Below are 17122 nucleotides of genomic sequence, written 5' to 3'. Positions count from 1 at the left end.
CAAATCATAATTGAATTCAATTGGGGTTTCAATTAAGCCATCGAATTTAGTTCCGGAGTCCATTTGATGGGACAGGTTTTCTGTTTAAGCTGGCTTAGAGTATGGTTGGCCAAGGCTCAAAGCTACTGTCCCAACTTCCTTCATAGAACCATATTTTACAGAACTGTCTGGCCTCTGTAATACTGCCTTGTGACCTGCGGTATTTCTGACAGGAAATGAAGGGCCGAGCACGCCCCCATTCACATCGACAGGGCTGTAGTGGAGACGGTTGAAAGCTTCAAGTTCCTCGGTGTCTACGTCACTAAGGACCTATCATGTTCCAAACACACCAACACAGTCGTGAAGAGGGCACGACAATGTCTCTTCCCCCAAAGGAGCATGGGCCCTCCTGTCCTCAAAAAGTTATACAGCTGCACCATTGAGCTGCATCCGACCGCAAGGCACTACAAAGGGCAGTACATCACCGGGGCCGAGCTCCCTGCCATCCAGGACCTCTATACCAGGCGGTGTCAGAGGAAGGCCCTAAAAATTGTTAAAGACTCCAGCCACCCAAGTCACAGTCTGTTCTCTCTGCTACCGCACGGGAAGAGGTACCAGAGTGCCAAGTCTGGGACCAAAAGTCTCCTGAACAGCTTCTCCCCAAAAGCCATAAGACTGCTGAAGAGTTCATTAAATGGCTACCCGGACTCACCTAACCAAACCTACCTCATATTACATGTTACATATTACCCCAGTCACCCTACCTCATACCCCAGTGCGGCAGGGTAGGTTAGAGCGTTGGACTAGTAACCGAAAGGTTGCAAGTTCAAATCCCCGAGCTGACAAGGTACAAAATCTGTCGTTCTGCCCTTGAACAGGCAGTTAACCCACAGTTCATAGGCCGTCATTGAAAATAAGAATTTGTTCTTAACTGACTTACCTAGTAAAATAAAGGTAACATAAAAAACTCACTCGGTACTGGTACTCCTTGTATATAGCCTCTTTATTGTTATTTTATTTATTTATTTATTTGCAAATGTTCTTACTTTTAACTGCATTGTTGGGAAAAGGCTCGTAAGTAAGCATTTCACGGTAAAGTCAACACTTGTTGTATTCGGCACGTGACAAATATATAAAAATACAAAAATAAACATTTCTATTCCATTTCATACAACAAAGGAATATGGGCATTCTTTCAAACCTGAGTCACTGTGCATTATGCATACCTTACTCACAGAGGTTCAGATTGAGACATGCGTTTTGTTTTTGAACACACACTGCTTGAGTTTGGGCTTGACTGGAAGCAGAAGACCGACCCTGGGGCAGCACTATAAATGTAATGTCACTCCTGTCCTTGAGTCGATCTGGATGGCCTTGTGTTTAAAGAGCTAAAGGAAGACGGTTTAGAGCACCAGGAAGTGGAATCTGATGACATCCTGTGGGGGTCACAGGAGGAGGGGGGAGCAACTTTCATCCAGAGAGGTACTACCGCGTAAAAATAGCTTGTTCTGGTCGTTGAACTATCAGCTGCAGGCTTGGGTGAGGTCTCATATGCATCTGTTTATGTCTCATATGCATCTGCTCATGCATATGTATTAATAGGTGGTGAGATTCTACAATATTGTCATTGGTTCATTGAAAAACATTTCTATCGACTTGTGCTTTGGAAGTATGAAGTCTTTGGTTGGTGGTGGGGAGGGGGGGGGGGGGGGGCTTGAGGATACAAGGGGCAATCAGCACCGTGCCATTGACAGAAATAGCTTAATGTCATTAGGAGTCCATAAGGAAATCACATGATGCTCTAAGTGGGAGCCCACGACAGACAGTATCAGCTCTCTCAGACGGGAAGTCCGTCGCTCCAACAATGAAAACTGACGCGACTGGTTCGCTTCCTCTACCCATCCTGCTTTTTTTACCCTCTCGCATAAAGAAAGAAAACATAATTTCAGGGTATACATAGTGGGGCCCTAGTCGAAGGTTCCCTTTCAAGTCTTTGGTTGACGGAAAGGAGATTTATAACAATGTGTTAACTGCAGGGTAAACTGATATGAACTTGCATGATTGTGAGCATGTGTTCGTGTCTCTGTGTGTACATGTTTCTGTAGTGCGGCTGTGTGTGTGTACAAGCATTCGTGGTGTGTGTATTTTAGCAATAGGGGGCACACTGCAACAATAGCAACGTGCTGTAACTGCTGCAATATGTCCTTTTTCCTCTTTAAGAATTCCAGTGAAAGAGGAAGGGAACATTGAGTGTGTACACGAGCCTCACAGACCGGATATCTCCGATAATTCAAAGTTAAAAGACCTTGAAGGGCACACATATCTGACAGGAAATCTCCTCTTTCTTCCCGAAGATGACAGCTAGATGACAGCCCCCCTGAACAAGACTGTAATTTGGGGGATCCATGCACTAAGCTCTGGAGCAGCGTTGGAACAGGGGCCACTTGCTGCATATTTGTAATCATGGGACGCCAACCATTCTGCGTGTGGGTGGAGAGGTTTAGTTATGACATATCGTCCCCAAAATGTGGAGGACGTGCGATCAATGGGAGTTTCTAAAACGTCCCCTGCCATGGCTTTCGTTCTAACGGTAGCCGTAGCTGGATGTTGCGCTCCATTTCGACTCGTGCTGACACATTCTTGCTCTGGGCTGCTCGACCTGCAAACGATTGGGAGAGGGATGCCTCGTCAGTTGCACAACTGAATGCGTTCAACTGTTGCGTCTCTTTCCCGAATTGAACCCCAACCCCTCTGATTGCTAGCTAACTATGGGTGGCGCAGTCTAGCTTGGGCTGTTGCTCCTGGATGTGCGGAGTCTAGCGTCGGCATCGAGCGTAAATGGTTTTTGACCTATTGCATCTCATTTCCTTCACTTGTGTAGAAAGGTGATCACCCGTGAAACTACGGGGGACACGTAACCAGCAGTGTGATCGTTGTACTTAATGTGACGTTGTTCTTTAATGAACAGACAACCAATGGATTTCTGTAAGTTGATCTCACCAGGTTGTAGTTGGTCTGGTTAACCTGAAATTCCACAGTGGCCTCTCAGTGACTCTTGTCTTTGGAACAACCGGTTGATTCAACAGCGCTGCTCATAGTGACTGAGCCGCTTGTTGCGTCAGTGGAGAAAAAAAGGTTGGACTCGTTGATTGGTGATGCCGGTGCACAGGCCCCTGCAAATAGTGGGACGTTCCTGGAATAGTTCTACTCGGCTAAAAGTTGTCAAAGTGGCTGTTCGATTTCATTACAGCAAATCTAATTTGTTGGCGGCGAAGGAGTTTTCCCCCTCTATCCTTAGATTGTTGTTTTGAACTAGGAGCTAGAGATGATCCTGATTGGCCACAGTGGCATACTAAACCCTTTGACCAGCATAGCATTAATATAATGTCTCCGTGTTATTTATTAAACGGTTTATAGTTGTTTTTTTGTTTTTTTTTACAGTGAACTATTTCTTGCAATGTCCTGTGATCAGACACTGGGAAAGCAACACAAGCATGTTAAGAGAATTGTAGACCCATTTGCTGCGTTTAAAGCCTTGTGTTATGAAGCTCGTTAAACAGAAATACTTCCGTCATTCTAGGTCCTTCATCATCTATCTTCAAACACACGTTTTTCTATTACCTTGGGGTTGAGAGCGAGAGAGCGCGGGCGAGAGAGAGAGAGAGAGAGAGAGAGAGACCCTCAGTTTACATTGATAAAAGCTTCTTTATCAGGAAAGATGGATCTATGTGCTGTGCATTTCCCATCTTTCAGAGAAGCTATTAGTATCTCATGCACTCTGACCTGACAGTGTTCCCTGTTACTGCCGGAACTTACAAAACTTTTAAAAGTGACTTGTTAATGTGTTAGAACAGGCTTTGTTTACATAAGTTCTGCAATATCAGCTTGGGTTTGTCATCGGAAATGGTCCTGAACATGTTTTGACAGATAGTCCGTTGAGCTCAACGCCTTTTCAAGTTTACCAGGCCAATCCCCTGGTAATTGACTTGGGTTTGGGGCAGGAATGAACCAACAGGTTTCCATACAGTCAGTCTATCATAGAGTATAATGCACATGGAAAGTAAGGGGAAGAAGAATTCTTTATATTCAGGACAGGAAGGACTGAGTCTTATGTTATGGTACACAAGGAGCTGCATGCGACTGTTTCAGAGTAATGGAGCAATAGAGCCAGCTGCTGCATGTGGATACCTTGATGTAACACTAATCATAGTCAGCCACTGGGGTTTCCCCCGAAACAGTTACACAAAGCCATGGCCAGGTCAAAGGTTGCCTTTCAAATTCTATGCAAAAACATGCAAATCTATGAAAATAACTTTCTTTGGAAACTTGCCTGCGGGGATTGTGTTTTGTAATCAAAGAACTCTCTAACTGTTGTTTTCTCTGTCAGTGATTGTGTCTGACTTCCCAGGTCGAGATGCCTTTCTGGAAAGGAGCTGATCTGCATGGGGGTTTACTTTCAATAGCATTCCTCGAGTATACCTATAAACACTCAAATCTTAGAAATGTAACCTTTATTTAACTAGGCGAGTTAGTGAAGAACACATTCTTATTTACAATGTCGGCCTACAACGGCCGAACCCGGACGACGCTGGGCCAATAAGCCTTTGAAATGCATTAAAACTGCTGGCACTGTATAGATTTCTACTGGAATACCCAAGGGTATTGTAAAGGGAAAGATGTATTTTGCCTAAATAGCATGGATTTGTTTTTTGTCTTTAATGGTTAGGGTTTTCCTATAATTTCTCTACAAATGGTTTCAATGTCTAAACAATAATTACTTGCAAGGAAGGTTTGGAATCTGGAGAGCGCGCTTTAATCACAGTTCTCACAGGGCAATTTGTTTTTCATGCCATGACTATAGGGATGCGGTGCGGTGCGATCGGTTCTAGCGATATTTGGTTGCGCCTGCGTCAGTTTTGCTTCGTGCACCCTGGAATGTGAGCAGAAGCGGTGCTGACACACCCACCCTGCACCATGTCACCATAAGTCATAGTGATAGAGGCCCTATTGATCTGCCAGGGGTTAACCACGGACGGCCAAGATACACACACACACACACACACACACACACACACACACACACACACACACACACACACACTACTCCCTGTAGACCACTCCACCCTTATCACCCCATGGTTGGGTTCACAGCTCTCCACAGCTAACAGCTGGTTTGGCCTGTCTACACCCCTGGTGTAGGAGGCACATATCTCACTGCTTTATAATTTACTATTGAGGCTTTTCTACTTATATCCATAGTTAGCAGTTGAAGGGGTTTCCTATATAAATATTTAGAGAGAAGTCATGATGACCTGAAATTGCAAGGCCACCTCCACGATCAGATCCCTAGAGCATAGTATGTACACCCGGGCTTTACTGCTGATTCTAGATCAGCTTAAACCTACTGTACCGGTCCATGCATTTACAGTGTCATCTTTGAAAAAAGGTTGCGCGCTTACCTAGCGTCACCTGGTGTAGAAGATCCCCTCACCTGCTGGATCATGTTGAGAGGAAGGGGTGGAGGGTGGGAACATGCGGGAACATGAAGAGACGGAACATAAAAAGCTGTTTACACTCCGCTCAAGGCAGGCAGGAGAATATACGTCCATGCTTATAAATTAAAGCTTTATTTATTTGGAGACAAATCTCAGAGCACCTATGATAATACTAACACATCCGACACCCATCAATTAGGATGATTTAGAACACCAAGACCCTGACCGGCCTTCTAGGCAGGTAGCACCACCGATATGAAAACAGAAACTCGCTCAACGTTGACAACTTTTCGATGTAGCTCAAGCTGCATCTTCAAGCAAGTGTCATTTGAACTCTCAATATGTTCTTATCAGATTCAGCATGATGCGTCATTTCACTCCATGTCTGAGTCATTGCTTTTTACTGGTCCTAGGGAAGCAATTTGTCTCACGGCAAAGTTCTCTGGAACACCAGGCGGACTGGGTTGTCTTACCAGTCTCCCCCGTACCCATCTCCTCTGTCTCTGCCGCTTGTTTCCAAGGCGTGCCACCCACGGAGTAGCCTGCCTGGCTGTGACTGGGATGCCAGTGGGGCGAGGCCTGGGATGCCGGGAAGACCTATTAAGTGGGACTGCGCCCTGCTCCTGGGAGCAGCTGGATCCACACTGGCCCCGTCCTGTCCTGCCTGCCTGGCTCAATCTGATAAGAGGAGTAGAGCCGCCTGGGTTGTTCTGACTGGGAGAGGGAACACTAGAGAGCCGTGATGAGGGAGGAGTGCACTGCATACCACATCTGGGAGGGAGGAGAGAGAGGGACACAGAGGACATGAGAAGGTGAACGAGAGGAAGAGAATGAAAGCGAAAGACACGGAGACAGATAAGTAGCATTGAGATGGTTAGGATTTCTCAAGATCAGCTGCAAACTCCCAAGGTCAACCTTTTTCTCATCTGGGTCCGTCTCCGGCCTAAAACAACACCCTGTGACAGGACAATACTGGACAGAGCGAAGGAAGGAAGGGAACGAAGGAGAGCCATGAACCCAGTGAACCGCTTCCTCGCAGGCCAGTCAGTGGGGTTATAAGCGGACATCTGCACATCTGCACAGTGTCCCTCCCTGTGGAGGAGTGGGACGGCTGGGCCTTTGATGGACCCCACCATGGCTCCCAATTACATGTAATGGTGAATAATTGCCCCAGGAGGCTGAGGTCTGAGGGCTTCGCTGTGGTCCAGCAGCAGCAGTAGGACAGGAGCTCTGGGGCCATGTTGTGCGGTAGACCTCTGTATGTACGCGATTGGGAAGGCTGCAATTATGATACAGCCATTAACATGTCCAGCGGTCTTTCTGAAGGCTGAAGAAAGGAAAACAAAGGGAGGGGCTGGAGGCAGGGGGCAGGACACTGATTAAGTGCTCTGTGCTCGTTCGCTTAACGCGTCCATGTGTCTTCAGAGCTGCAAAGGGAAGAGCTCTCTCGCCCTTTTTTTCTCTCTCTCTCTCTGTCTCTAACACTCTGTGCCACCCATGCCGACAGCTGCCCACTTGGCAAGTCCCCCTGTCATGCGGTAATGAGTGGTGGGAGAGAGAGAGGGCAGGGACAAGGGGGGGGGGGGCACGTTTTGTTTTTGAGAGGGGATGAGTGTGAGCTGAGTCCAGCTGGCTCTTCCTAGTCTAACAGGCCGAGCTTTGTGAGGCCAGACAGCTGCATAGAGAGAGGCCGTGTGGGGTTTTCTGTATGTACCAATGTGTGTACATTTGTGTTTGTGTATTTGTGTGTATGTGTGTGCATGTACAGTGCGTGCTGTATTTGTGTCTTTAATCGTGCCTGTATGCGTGCGTTATTGTGGGAACGCCAAGTGTGTGTATGCGTCAGAATGTCACTGTAACGGCGTTCTTCGTTTGTCACAAGAAAGTCGGACCGAAATGCAGCGTGTTGGTTACTCATGTCTTTAATGAAACAAATGACGATACATGAAATAACTTATAAATACAAAAACAACAAACGGAACGTGAAAAACCTATACAGCCTGTCTGGTGAACACTAACACAGAGACAGGAACAATCACCCACGAAATACAAAGTGAAACCCAGACTACCTAAATACGGTTCCCAATCAGAGACAACGAGAATCACCTGACTCTGATTGAGAACCGCCTCAGTCAGCCAAACCTATGCAACACCCCTACTCAGCCGCAATCCCAATAACTAAAAAACCCCACTTCGAAATACAACAATATAAACCCATGTCACACCCTGGCCTGACCAACTAATAAACGAAAACACAAAATACTAAGACCAAGGCGTGACAGAACCTCCCCCCCCCTAAGGTGCGGACTCCCGGACGCACCTCAAAACCATAGGGAGGGTCCGGGTAGGCGTCTGTCCATGGTGGCGGTTCCGGCTCGGGACGTGGACCCCACTCTATAAATGTCATAGTTCCTCCCCTTCGCGTCCTGGGATGATCCACCCTCGCCGCCGACCATGGCCTAATAGTCCTCACCCAGAACCCCACTGAACTGAGGAGCAGCTCGTGACTGAGGGGCAGCTCGGGACTGAGGCAGCTCGGGACTGAGGGGAAGCTCGGGACTGAGGGGCAGCTCGGGACTGAGGGGCAGCTCGGGACTGAGGGGCAGCTCGGGACTGAGGGGAAGCTCGGGACTGAGGGGAAGCTCGGGACTGAGAGGAAGCCCAGTACTGAGAGGAAGCCCAGTACTGAGATGAAGCTCAGGCAGGTAGTAGGCTCCGGTAGATCCTGGCTGGCTGGAGGATCTGGAAGATTCTGGCTGACTAGCAGATCTGGAAGAGTCTGGCTGACTGGCAGATCTGGAAGAGTCTGGCTGACTGGCAGATCTGGAAGAGTCTGGCTGACTGGCAGATCTGGAAGAGTCTGGCTGACTGGCAGATCTGGAAGTGTCTGGCTGACTGGCAGATCTGGATGAGTCTGGCTGACTGGCAGATCTGGAAGAGTCTGGCTGACTGGCAGATCTGGAAGAGTCTGGCTGATTGGCAGATCTGGAAGAGTCTGGCTGACTGGCAGATCTGGAAGAGTCTGGCTGACTGGCAGATCTGGAAGAGTCTGGCTGACTGGCAGATCTGGAAGAGTCTGGCTGACTGGCAGATCTGGAAGAGTCTGGCTGACTGACAGATCTGGAAGAGTCTGGCTGACTGGCAGATCTGGAAGAGTCTGGCTGACTGGCAGATCTGGAAGAGTCTGGCTGACTGGCAGATCTGGAAGAGTCTGGTTGACTGGCGGATCCTGGCAGACTGACGGCTCTGGCTGCTTCATGCTGACTGACGGCTCTGGCTGCTCCATGCTGACTGGCGGCTCTGGCTGCTCCATGCAGATTGACAGCTCTGGCGGCTTCTTGCATACTGACAGCTCTGACTGTTCCATGCAGACTAACAGCTTTGGCAGCTCCTTGCCGACTGGCAGCTCCTTGCAGACTGGCAGCTCCTTGCAGACTGGCAACTCCATGCAGACTGGAAACTCCATGCAGACTGGCAACTCCATGCAGACTGGCAGCTCCATGCAGACTGGCAGCTCCTTGCAGACTGGCAGCTCCTTGCAGACTGGCAGCTCCATGCAGACTGGCAGATCTAGCTGCTCCATGCAGACTGGCAGCTCTGGCTGCTCCATGCAGACTGGCAGCTCTAGCTGCTCCATGCAGACTGGCAGCTCTAGCTGCTCCATGCAGACTGGCAGCTCTAGCTGCTCCATGCAGACTGGCAGCTCAGGCTGCTCCAAACAGGCAAGAGGCTCCGGCAGCGCTGGAGAGGAGAAAGGCTCTGGCTGCGCTAAACAGGCGGGAGACTCCAGCAGCGCAGGAGAGGAGAAAAGCGCTGGCTGCGCTGAACAGGCGAGGCGCACTGAAGGCCTGGTGCGTGGTGCTGGAACTGGTGCTACAGGATTGAGGACACGCACAGGAAGCCTGGTGCGGGGAGCTGCTACCGGAGGACTGGTGTGTGAAGGTGTCACAGGATGGACTGAACCGTGAAGGTGTACTGGAGAGCCTGAGAGCAGGACTGGCACAGGACGTGCAAGGCTAGGCAGGTACACAGGAGGCCTAGTGCGTGAGGCTGGCACATTTTTCACCAGCCGACTAACACGCACCTCAGGACTAGTATGGAGCGCTGACCCAGGTGCCATTAAATCCCAGACGCGCTCCGTCGGACGAATCTTGTACCTAAAGCACCAAACTAGCAACTCCCTCATTACTCTCTCCTCCAATTTCCCCATTAACTCCTTCACAGTCTCTGTTTCGCTCACCTCCAACACCGGTTCTGGTCTCCTCCTTGGCTCCTCACAATAAACAGGGAGAGTTGGCTCAGGTCTGTCTCCTGACTCAGCCACTCTCCCTCTGAGCCCCCCCCCCAAGAAATTTTTGGGGCTGTTTTTCGGGTTTCGCTCTGCGCCGCCGTGTCTTTCTTCTCGACTCCATTCTCCTATAGCCCTCTTCGCACTGCTCCAGCGAATCCCAGGCGGGCTCCGGCACTCTCTCTGGGTCGGCCGCCCACCTGTCTATTTCTTCCCACGTCGTATACTCCAAGCCTCTGCTGTCCATAATGTCCTCCCTTCGCTGCTCCAGCTGCCTGTTAACACGCTGCTCGGTCCGTGTGTGGTGGGTGATTCTGTAACGGCGTTCTTCGTTTGTCGCAAGAAAGTCAGACCAAAATGGAGCGTGTTGGTTACTCATGTCTTTAATGAAACAAATGACGATACATGAAATAACTTATAAATACAAAAACAACAAACGGAACGTGTAAAACCTATACAGCCTGTCTGGTGAACACTAACACAGAGACAGGAACAATCACCCACGAAATACAAAGTGAAACCCAGGCTACCTAAATACGGTTCCCAATCAGAGACAACGAGAATCACCTGACTCTGATTGAGAACCGCCTCAGGCAGCCAAACCTATGCAACACCCCTACTCAGCCGCAATCCCAATAACTAAAAAAAACCACTACGAAATACAACAATATAAACCCATGTCACAGTCACACCCTGGCCTGACCAACTAATAAACGAAAACACAAAATACTAAGACCAAGGCGTGACAGTCACATGTGATTGTCAACTTCCTGACTCGTTTTTACCTGATACAGGTAAAGTCACTGTTTGTTTTCAATGCGAGCTTACATTATAATTTTTTTACATTTTAGTAATTTAGCAGACGCTTATCCAGAGCGACTTATAGTTAGTGCATTCAGCTAGGTGGGACAACCACATATCTCAGTTATAGTACATACATTTACCTCAATAAAGTAGCAATCGGTAAAGTCAGTGCTAGTAGGAGGTAAAAGTCATGTGCGAGTGTTAGTTCACGGAAAGGCAAGTTTTTTTTGTGGCGAGGGGATTATTTAAGATACTCTTTGAAGAGGGAGGGTGTCAGATGTTTTCGGAAGATGGGCAGGGACCCTGCTGTCCTAGCTTCAGGGGGAAGCTGCTTCGACAATTGGGGTGCCAGGACAGAGAAGAGTTTTGACTAGGCTGAGCGAGAGCAGACCTTTGCCCTCCCCATAGGGGTGGGAGGGCTAACACGGGACCCAAACCGGCTGCGCACGTGCACCATCGTGCGCCATCATGCATAAATGTGTTTTGTCCCCTTACACCAAACACGATCATGACATGCAGTAAATATATATATATATATATATATATCAATATAAAAACAAACTCTGAACCAATTACATTAATTTGGGAACAGGTCAAAAAGTATTAAACATTTATGGCAATTTAGCTAGTTAGTTTGAGTTGTTATTTTACCTGAAATGCACAAGGTCCTCTACTTTGACAATTAATCCACACATAAAACGGTCAACCGAATCGTTTCTAGTCATCTCTCTTCCTTTCAGGATTTTTCATCTTTGAACTTATACGGTGATTGGCATCTAAACTTTCATGGTATTACTACACCGACCGGCAACACAGTTGTCTTTCAATCACCCATGTGGGTATAACCAATGAGGAGATGGCACGTGGGTACCTGCTTCTATAAACCAATGAGGAGATGGGAGAGGCATGGCTTGCAGCGCGATCTGCATCAGAAATAGAATGGACTTCTATTTTAGCCCTTGGCAACGCAGACACTTGTTGACGCGCGCGAGCAATGTGGGTAATAATGGGCAATAATTGAATAACATAGATTTCTACATTTATTTTGCGACGCGAGCGGTGTGGTCAGCCTATAAGAGTGCAGAGGCGGCAGAACAAAGTACTCGGATTGGGGTGTAGGGGTGTAGGGTTGACATGAGAGAACTTGGGAAGGTTAAACACCAGGTGGGCTGCAGCATTGTGGATAAGTTGCAGGGGTTTGATGGCACAAGCGGGGAGCCCAGCTAACAGCGAGTTGCATTACTCCAGATGGCTGATGACAAGTGCCTGGATTAGGACCTGTGCCACCTTCTGTTTGAGGTAGGGTCCAACTCTGCAGATGTTGCAGAGCATGTACCTGGAGGAGCACGTCACTGCTTTGATGTTTGCAGAGAATGACAGGGTGTTGTCCAGGGTCACGCCAAAGTTCTTTGCACTCTGGGAGGGGGACAACATGAAGTTGTCAACAGTGATTGAGAGGTCTTGGAGGGGGCAGGCCTTCATCGGGAGGAAGAGCAGCTCTGTCTTGTCGAGCTTGAGCTGGAGGTGGTGGGCCGACATCTAAGCTGAGATATCTGCCAGGCACGCAGAGATGCATGTCGCCACCTGGGTGTTAGAAGGGGGAAGGAGAAAAATAATTGAGTGTGATAGGAGTGATAGGAAGAGAGACCATGTGAGTATATGACGGAGCCGAGTGACTTGGTGTATAGAGAGAAGAGGAGAGAGCATAGAACCATGCCCTGGGGGACACCACCTGTGACAGTACATGGTACAGACACAGATCCTCTCCACATTCCGTCGTAGGAGCGGCCTGGCAGGTAGGATGCAATCCAATAGTGTGCAGAGCCTGAGACGCACAGAGGGTGGAGAGGAAGATCTGATGGTCGAAGGCAGCGGATAGATCTAGGAGAAGAAGAACAGATGAGAGATAGTCAGCTTTGGCAGTGCGGAGAGCCTCCGTGACACAAATGAGAGCAGTCTCGGTTGAGTAACCCGTCTTGAAGCCTGACTGGTTAGAGTCAAGAAGATCGTTCTGAGAGAGATAGCGAGAGAGTTGGCCGGAGACAGCACTCTCAAGTGTTTTGGAAAGAAAAGAAAGAAGGGATGAGAGTCGTTTGTTTTTCTGTAGTTTCTGACGTCAGACAGAGTGTTGGTTTCTTGAGGAGGGGAGCGACTCTGGCCATTTTATGTCAGAGGAGGAATGGGAGAAGGTCTCCAGAGATGGTCTGGAGAAGGGAGGAGGGTATGGGGTCGGGCGGGCATGTTGTCGGGTGCTGGTCAAAATTAGTGCATTAAATAGGGAACAGGGTGCCTTTCAGGACGTAGACATGCAGTCTTCTCAGTAGTAAGTGCCTTGCCACTCTGTATGCTCAACTCCCTAATGCTGGAGCCTGGTTGGAGGAGCCACCAGTGCCTTGCCCTTTGCCTGTTTCACTCACTATCAGCCTCCATGCCTGCTCCTTGTCTTTTTTGCCAGCTGCAAAAAACACACCCCACCCATTTGACTTCATGGAGGAGAGATCAGATCTGCACTTCACCCTAGAGGAGAGATTAATTGACTGATTGTTGCGAAGGCAATCAGCTTTGATGTGTCAATCATTCCACATCTATAAACAATGAGTGACCGGAGGTTGTTATGGAATGTCTGTCATAAAGAAAAAGGCTGTAAACCTCTAAAGGTCCCCGACCTACTGCTGAGTAATGTCATCAACAACGTGTTCAAATGCATGCAATGAATGACGATCGTTAAAAGAGGAGTGTGTGTGCAGATTTAGTCTGACGACCTGTACACAGCCACAGATAAGAAGATGCTTTTGATGTGTTGTCCAGGTTCTCCACACAGACATCTCAAGGAAGCCAATTGTGTGTTCGTTTTGGGATTTCTTTTGTGTATGATGTACTGCGCCATGCAGAAAGCCAAACAAGCAAGCCTATACTGATCTGCATGTCTATATTCCTCTCACTCTTATTTGTGGCTGAATACAAATAAAACAGTTTTTTTTAAACCTGGACTTGTTCTCCCATTTAAAAAAAAAAAAACGTATTTTTAATTGAACCTTCAGTCCCTGACAATCTGCCAAGCACGACATGTTTCTAGGTACATTTCCATCCGAGCCCCTCTGGAAATCCCCTCCATCGCTACAGAGCTGACTGATTACCTTCTATTGGTTATGTACATCACTCCCACTAGTTACGCTCCTCCCTTTCTGCGGTGAGGCATCCAGGGCCTGCAAAAGGGATCATGACTGTTTACAAAAGGCCATCATTTTGAATCAATCCCATTATATTGCACTTAAAGGTTTGCCGCCTTGTGTTTGTTCCTGTCTGGTGGCCATTTTAATCCCGTTCATGAGCTTCAATAAAAACATCTGTTTGTCATCTATGAATGCATTTAACTGCATCATAACGTGGCAATAATAGGCCAGACGCTGTTTTCCTCCCTCTTGTAGATAGATACAGTAGAGTAGGCTACAGTATAAATTACATCCCCGTAGGTTCTCAGTAAAAAACTTTGAACATCTGTCAGTCAGTCATCGGCAGCCAGTGGAAGACTTTCTCAGCCCTAAGAAGGCTCTGTGCGAATAGTTCTAATACCTTGAGTGCTTCACCGATAAGTCATCATTTGCTGTGCGTTTTCACAGGCCATAGTAAATACCTCACTTGCAGAGACAGGCTCCCCCATCCCTGATGATAAAGTAGAAAAGAGATGTAAAACATGGCCATCTTGCCCCAGATTTCGGGAGAACTTGTCCGATAAATATCAGAGAGACCCTGATAAACATTGATGTTGGAGGCTCTAAAACATAACTCATGAGGGTTACTACATTTCTGGTGTCATCCAATAAACAATATATGCGGAGCATCCCTCAGACGTTTGTATGATTCACAAGCAACTATCTTGTGTTTTGCCCGGACGACAGAGTGAAGACGTACAGGAATTTCACACGCAGTACTTGCCAAGTGTGATATAGTAGAGACAGCGATCATAAAGAACCACGTGATTCTTTTATGTGAAATGCATAGAAAGCGTTAAAGTCAACCTCCTGTTCAAACAAATGAACTTTTATTCATTTCGAAAGTACGGTTCAGACAGATGTCTTAGCTGAGATATAACAAAACCCACAATACAGATGTCAAAACAATAACTTAAAACGCTGTCTGAAACTTTAGAATATCTCTTTCTTACAAAGATAGAAAGCAGGACAATACAGAATCATTAAACAGCCATGGAGTTTGATACCGTGACCAATTCAAAGCCACACTGGGGGGGGGGGGGCAATGTAAGTTTGTAAATGATCAGGGACCTGGTGTTTTGGCGCAATCCTGGACAAAGGAGAGAGGTGCTGTAGCGAGGCCCATTTGAGCCCCGGTCCGGCAGCCAGCAGCAGTGGCAGCGTGGCTCAGCATTAAGAAGCACTTGTGATTGATAGCTGCGATTGTGGCTCACGCCTCGGCACACCGCTCCATCGGGATATTCATTCCTACTTCCTAGGGCCTTTGTGTTCCCGATTTGAGGAAGGAGGGGATGGGGCCAGTGGGGGCGAGGGGCACCCGACCCGGAACATTGGCATGGCGCGGAGCCCCCCAGAAGAGTGGCTCTACCATCTGCCGCAGTAATTCACCACCCGCATGCCAGAGCAGCCACGCGGCCTCTTACGCAACGTGCCAGCGCCCCCGCACAATGTGCAGAGACAAATAACACAAGCCGGATTGGAATGTTTAAAAGAGGGTCTTTTTCTTTCTCGGGAGCCAGCAGTGCAGCGAGATCACCCCATTCAACACGTTTGTTTGTACTGCACCCCCACTAGCTAAACCCCCTTACAGCCGATGTGAGGTGATACCAATAAGAGAGACTTCAGTCCTCCTCTCCCTTAAAAACCTTCTCAATAGCACAGTTCCCTTTCAGAGCCCGAGCCAAGACAACATTCTCTTAATCTAGTTGGTTCGTTTATCAATGAATTGTATTTTTTCTTTTGTCAGCCACTCTCTGTGAACGTTTCAGATGATACACTGCTTCTTTACAGGCTGCTTATCCCGAGATGTACTTAAAGAAACATATTCTACAGGGCTGTGATTCACCACCGAAGCGTAGAATGAGATACCACACGACATTCGCTTTGGTATTTTACTGTCATATTTCCACTACTGCTCTCCCTCCATTATTCATTTCCCCGGATCCAAAAGGATGTAGCATAGACAGGAAGAGCTGGAGGTATCCGAACTTGTGTTTGGGGAGTAATGGTACCGATAGGTGAGTCTCTTTGACAAAGAAGAGGGGTGCTAAAAGCATTCACGTTGCATGTGTATCAAACTAAATGTTTCCCCCGGTTTCACATCAAAGCAGTCAATCATAGGACAAATCAATCATTGTTTTCAACTTGTGGAAATATACAAATGTCATTTTTTCCCCCCCTTATCCTGGCACCCTGGGTTTTGATTGATGACCCTGCGGCGTCTACTTTTTCCCCCGGCCTTTCCTAGTGACCTTCTATCTGCGTTAAGGCACGACGTGGACACGCCACAGACGCGTTGTCTTTGTTTGCTATCCATATTATTGTCCCTAAGTTAGAAAAGTAAAAACTCGGTATGCTAATCTACAGAGGTGTAACGATAATGGTGTTCAATATATAGTTAGCCCTGCGGTTGACCTCTATTGGGTGGGTTCACTGGCCATTAAAGCCATGGCTATAGTTCCAGCCCCTGATCACGGGCGATTAGTAATTGGATCTCCTCAGCCAATCCAAGCCCTGGTTATTTACCCTCACTGGTGCATGGTGATGGGACCCAGACATGTGACAGGAAGCTAAGGGGAACCACATGTGCCGCCCTGCTCTAGTCCACTCGGCAAGGTCAGGGTCACTCAAGGCCTCCCCTTCCAAACTCGGGACCAAAATTACCTCAGGAACGCCAGAGAACAACCTTGGTGATGTTTGGCAGTTGTTAAGTCCAAAGTCCACCGTCATTCTCTGGCCTCATATACTGTAGCAAGAGGACGGTCGTCTTGAAATGGCAGAGTTAAACAATAACTTTTTGTGTTTTGTGCATCAAATTTAGCAATATAGCAATTCAAACCTAAGAGGCTAGTTAATTTCTTGGAAAACTCCGCCTTTCCTCTTATAGCCCTCTGTTCAGAAAGTATATTGTCCCTACGGTACAGTACTTGCGAAACATGCACGGTAAAGACCAAAGAGTGTCAATTTTTAGGCTATTGGTTTTAATTGATTAATAAGTAATAAAAACAATCTGATTTCTGTGCTTTGATCTTTGCTGTTGTTATCTGACACAAAATACACACTGGAGGAAGACTTCCTGTTGAATACACTCTGACATATGTAGGAGGCAGGGGTCATTGGTGTGCTAAGCATGCGGGGTTCAACTCCGTGCATGACCTTTGTCAAATCTCTCCTGCGTTGTCCAGCAATGTAGTGCTGAAGAGACGTACCCTTCTCTCTGTAGTTACACGATCCCGCTCAGCACGGAACTATGTGTTCACATGACTCCTCATACCAAAGCATACCAACGCAAGTCCCGTCAACTCTCTCCACATTTTCCCCTTAAGTAAAGTGTGTGGGTGTGC

The sequence above is a fragment of the Oncorhynchus masou genome, chromosome 1 (assembly GCF_036934945.1).
Source record: "Oncorhynchus masou masou isolate Uvic2021 chromosome 1, UVic_Omas_1.1, whole genome shotgun sequence".
Lineage (NCBI taxonomy): Eukaryota > Metazoa > Chordata > Actinopteri > Salmoniformes > Salmonidae > Oncorhynchus > Oncorhynchus masou.
The sequence above is the reverse complement of the archived record's forward strand: the minus strand, read 5'-3'. Positions refer to the sequence as shown.